Raw genomic sequence first — 6000 nt, 5'->3', positions numbered from 1 at the left:
AGGAATAAAAAACAATTAAGAGAGAGAAAATCAAGAGTGGTTGTTGTTCTTAATCCCTTTATCTTTTCTTGTAAGATTGTTCAAAGATTCATCAATAAAATTAAGATTGTTAATCTAAAAATGAGTTGAATGTTAATGAAATATTGTGAGGGGTGTAGTGTAGGATTTCCTGCAACTACATAATGGCGCTAGAAACAGGGATTGAAAATTGAAGATTGTTCTAGAAAAAGTTGAAGATTAATATTGTGATTTATTAGAATTGAAAGTAATTGGTGAAAAAACTTACATAATCTCTTACAATTTGTTAGTATTGAAAGAATGGCTAGAAGGAGAAATGTATCGGAACAACCGACAACTGCTAGAAGAAGAAGTAAAAGACTTGCTGGAAGGGAGAGAAGTGAAATGGGAGAATCTAATAGAAGGAGAAATAATGGAGAAAATCAAATTCAACCACCAGTTCAGCAAACACCGGTACAAAATGGAACAATAGATTATGATAGAGTGAGTGTACACACTTGCGATCAAATTCAGCAGAAGAAGTAGAAGAAGAGCAGCAAACCAGGAACCATAAACAGGTAGAGAGAAATCAAGAAGCAGATGAAGGAATAATTCATGGATATGAGGAAATTGAAGCATTAGAAACATTGAGACGAAGAATACATGAAGAAAGAAGAGCTGAGGCAGAAGAACGTGCAAATCTAACAAGGCAAAATCACGAATTGAGGATGGAAAATATGAGACTACAGAGCAGAAGATCGAGAAGTAATACAAGATAATATTCAAGACGACTAGAAGAGAGATGAGGCGAAACTCACCCACAGTTAATGATGGAAATACTATTCGAGAAGAAATACCAAATCCTAATGAAGAATATCGCGAAGATAGAGAAAGGACTGATGATCGTTACGTTCCACAAAATGAAACTTTTGATGATAAGAAAAATGATAGAAATCAAGAGAATGGACAACGCCAAGGACGAAATAATCAAGATGGCGAAGGGAATCGAGAGGAAGGAAGGAGAATTTCACATGAGAGAGAAGCTCAAAGAAATCAACAAACAATTGAAGAAGAAATTTAAAGACACTATGTTGAACAAGCACGTTTAACTCGCGAACGTGAAAGATTGAGAGCGGAAATGGAAGAACAAGAGCTGCAGGAGGCGATTTTCCGGAATAATCACGACAATCGAGAAAGAAGGCTTACACAAAACCGGAATAACGGTAATCTCAATGAAGAGTATGATAGAGTACAGAGGAGGGCTGAAAGACAATGAATGGAATTGATAAGAAATGAACAAAATCATGGAGGGGAAAATGAGAGACATCATCATATGCGAATTCAAGATAGAGATGAAGAAGAGAATCGCAGGAGAAGACGAGATAAGGATGATGAAGAATAAATGCAAAATTTCGCGAGAGAAGAAAGACATGAACGCAGAAGAAGGGAGGCGAAATTAAAAAGACCAGTGGATCAAAATTTAGGCGTAAATGAACAAATCTTAAAAGAATTGGAAGAAATGAGAGGAATGCTAAATAATAGAGGAGAAATAGGCAGAAGACAATTAGACGAAGCTATAGAAGAAGCTGCGAAAAATCCATTTACAAGAGAAGTACAACTAGGAGGAATACCCCCGAAATGCAATTTGCCTGCGTTAACCAACATCTTTGATGGAGCAACTTGTGCAATTCAACACATCAAAGCCTATGTGATATGCATGTTACAGTGGGAAAATCATGATGCCGTATTGTGCAAGTATTTTGCATCCAGTCTAACAGGAGAGGCGTTAAAATGGTTCGAAGGTCTACCAAAAAATACAATAACATCTTTCAATCATTTGCAGACCACATTCTTGGGGGAATATATAAGTAACAATTCTTCGCGACCTGGTATTAAAGATGTGTTTGGATTAAAACAAAGGATTGGCGAAAGTTCGAAGCATCTAACCAAAAGGTGGAGGACTATGTGTAATGAGATGGCTGGCCGTGTGGATGAGAGATATCTTATCTTGTCATTTATCAATGCTATGTTCGCAACCAATCTATTGTATGTCCAAATTTTCAGAGTCAAGAACACAGTCACAATGATCGAACTGCGAGAACTTCAGGAATAGTATATTGCTCTAGAGGAAAGGCAAAATGAGATGGAATCATACCTAGTTGCGAATACCAGTTCACAAGCAGCGAATGCAAGCTTATTACCCAAACTAATAAACACAGTGGAGAGCACTTCGCAAGGACAACAAGAAAAGTTGACGGGCAACAATCAACAGAAACTGGTGGCTATGGGAAGCCGAAATCAAGAGGATTATGAAAGAGAAAGAAATTTCTACAATCGTGGTGGAAATAACAAGATTCAAATACTTGATCAGCCGCAAGAAACTTATGGAGGTCAGAGGCAAAACCATCATAGAGGAAAGGGAAGCCACAAGATAGTGTGGGAGGAGATAAAGATGCCACCTCTAAATGCAAGCATGGAGAAAATATGGGAAGCTATAATTTTGATGTATAATATACCAATACCATGGAACATGGGAACTGAACCACCTCCAAGCAACAGAAGTCATGAGTTCTGTTCTTATCATCATTTCCATGGACATACTACAAATGATTACAGAAACATAAAGAGAATTATTCTGAGAATGATAGATCAAGGAAAGCTAAACCACTTTCTGGGAGGGCATCCACAATCTCAACCATTTCCGCCACCACCACTAGAGCATCACAGAGTAAACACGGTAAAAGAAAAGGAAACATTCTTCGTAGAAGTTGGTGCAAAAGCAAAGAATCTATTCTGTCACTCTATCGTACATTCATACAAGACAATTGAAGATTTTCATGACAATGTTTTGAGTAGAGTGTTCGCAAGAGACAATGATGGAAGAGAAATTATGAATATTGCGAAAATCTCGCCGCTAGAGGAATGGCAGAAACAACTATTTCTTTTACCGCAGAAGAAGTCCCTGAAGGTGGAGAAGTACATGACAATCCATTAGTGGTAAAATTAGAAATTAATCCAAAACCTAAAGAAGATGAGATGATGATGAAGCTGAAGATTCATGGGCAATTAATAGAATTCTGATCGATACTGGAAGCTCTGTGAATATCTTATTCTATCATACTTATAAAACCATGGGAGGGAGAGATGATGATCTTATACCATCAACATATAAGATATATGGTTTTAATGGTACTGCCAACAAGCCTAAAGGGGAAGTTACTATGTGAATCCCATTGAAGGGGATATCTTCTGAAATCCTGTTCTGTGTCGTTGACATAGAATCACCCTACAATGCATTGATTGGACGGCCTTGGCTACATGGGATTCTAGGTGTAGCTTCAACTTTCCACCAGTGCATCAAGTTCCCTCACCCCAGCGGTGTAGGAATCATAAAGGGAGATTGGGTTGAAGGAAAGAAATGTTACGAAACTGAGGTAGAATCCTGCGAAGGAAGAGCAACCAAGAAGGAAAGTTGGCGACACAAAATCAGAGAGACACAAAGAAGTGAGAGGTTGATGGTGGATGCCATCGAACAAAAAGAAGAAGAAATTGTGAGGCTGATGCTAGTTCATAGTAAGAAATTGTGAACAGTTTACTATCAATGAAGCAATAGCAGAGAATAACAAAGAGGCAAAGAATGGCGAAAGTAATAAAAATAAGAAGTGTATGAATGATTGATTTGTTGCGACACTCTCGCAACAAATAAAATTCTCAAAAATACATTTTATTGAATGAAAAATTGAGATTGCGAAATGAAAATACAATATGATGATATACGAGAACTTCGCAGAGATAATAAATTCTACAAAAGACAATCAGAGAACAATAACAAAAGAGAAAGGGGCGAACCTTTATGGCGTACACCCTAGTTCGCGAATACAATTTCGCAAGAGGCAAATGTAAGACCTAAAGTACGTCATATAAGGGGGTACCGTTTCATGGCTCAGGGAAAGGCTACACCGCCACCGAAACCTGAGTCATGGAGATTTGGGGTCAATAAAGCCCATCCGGGAGAGGCACCTTGGATTCTCAGCTTAAGCATATGACTTAGGTCGGGCGAGTAAGGTAATAAGGACTCTCCCAAGGAGTGCGGAATCTGATCAAGGCGCCGAGGTACACGGTTAAGTCAAGAGTGCCAGGGGCGTCTGGAGCGTACCTTGCCATTCTTGACAAGTCTTGGCTTATACTGCACTCGGCCCGAAGAAAACCCCACTTAGGGTGCAGTCTCGTAACCATAAACCCTATAGGTAAAAGGGATAAGAGGCTGCGAAAACAACTGGTTTTTGTTAAGACCGGATGGGAGGAGCTAACCTTGTATGGTAGAGGTACGCCTCCTTGAAGGGGCAACCAGGGGGAGATAAGGGCGGCACCCTCCATTAGGGAGCTGATAAGTGTCTTAAGACGCAAATGTCATGAGGCTTTTTACTCGCAAGGGTATTAAGGCTTGTCATATTTGTGCGACAATCCTGAAGAGGAAATAATACTAAAGAGAAAGATAATACGAGATCAATGGGTTTTCGCATGAAAATGCGAAGACGTCCTGCGATTTCGTCGCACGACGACAATGTCATGGGGCTTTATTTTCGCAAGAATATTTAGGCCTGTCATATTGTCGCAACAATCCTGAAGAGGAAATAATACAAAAGAAAAAGTTAACACAAGATTAATGGGTTTTTGCATGAAAATGCAAGAACGTACTGTGATTTTGTCGCAATGACAAGAGGTGGCATAATAAGACCTTTAACTAGGAAGGCAAAATAAGACCACACAAGAATGAAATTTTGAAAAGAATCAAAATTCACTTCGCATATGATTGCGAAATTATACAAAAACAACTGCGAAGCTGAGGCACAAAATAAGAGAAATCTGCAAAATCTCTCATTTGAATACAAATAACAGAGTCAAGTATGGGAATGAATGAAATCAAAAAAATTTATTTGTCTCCACATGATAAATTTACGCAGAAAGTTAAAAATTGATGATTATATTGATTAACTGTATTGCAAGGAAGAATTGTTTTAATGAATGCAGGTCAAAATAAAAGAAACTTATATATTAAGGAATATGGGGAACCAAGAGAATTCGCAAGTATACGAAAAGAAGGAATAAATGTACAAATGTTACAGAAGATCAAAGAAAGAAACAAAGACTAATTCTTAGTTGATTCTTCATCATCTTCATCAGATTTGCTCTCTTCTTCATCCTCATCAGAACCTTTACCTCCATCAGAATCTTTATCACTATCGGAGATGATTAGACTAGGGGTGTTCTTTGGGATCTCCTCTGAGAGACAAGTATAATCAGAGTGAGGAATACTATGGTCATTGCAAACTATTTGAATAGTTTGATTGCGAAAATGCAGAGCGTCATTCTTAAAGTTCGCAACAGTGATCTTGAATTGATTCTTCAATCTAGAATATTTATCGTTGCGAGAAGAGAGACTTTTTGCGAGTTCCTCTTTCTCAGCTTCAAGTTCTTCAATTCTGTGGCGATACCTACTCTCATAACCTGAGAACAAAAGAAAATCAATTAATAATTTAGTGAGAACTCAAAAGAGACAAAAGACTAGTAAAAAAGAACAGTTGGTGACCTTCTCTGTCAGAAATCATATCTCTAATCAAGGTTGTATGCTCAGCTTGGAGACTAATATTTACGCCTAAATCCTTTCTGGCATCATCTAAGATTTTCGCAGCCCAAGCGAACTCATCATCATTATTTATGAGAAGACGAGAACGAACTTGGTTTTCTCTCGCTAAGCACAGCATTTTGACGATTGGCTTCATCTCGTTCAAGTTGAACCTCAAGAAGGGTCTCTTGGAATTTCGCCAAAGCCTTAACATCTTGATCAGAGATACGATCTTTATCATCTATAAGTTTGCTAGTCTTGGTTCTTAATTTATTGATCTTCTCTTTGAATTGAGATAAAAACGTTTAAATTGGTTGGCTAAACCTAAACTAGATCTATGATCAATCTCTAAGAGGCGAAATTTGGATTTAAGTTCA

This window comes from Papaver somniferum, chromosome 3, assembly GCF_003573695.1.
Source record: "Papaver somniferum cultivar HN1 chromosome 3, ASM357369v1, whole genome shotgun sequence".
NCBI classification, from domain to species: Eukaryota; Viridiplantae; Streptophyta; class Magnoliopsida; order Ranunculales; family Papaveraceae; genus Papaver; species Papaver somniferum.
This window is presented reverse-complemented; position numbering follows the sequence as displayed.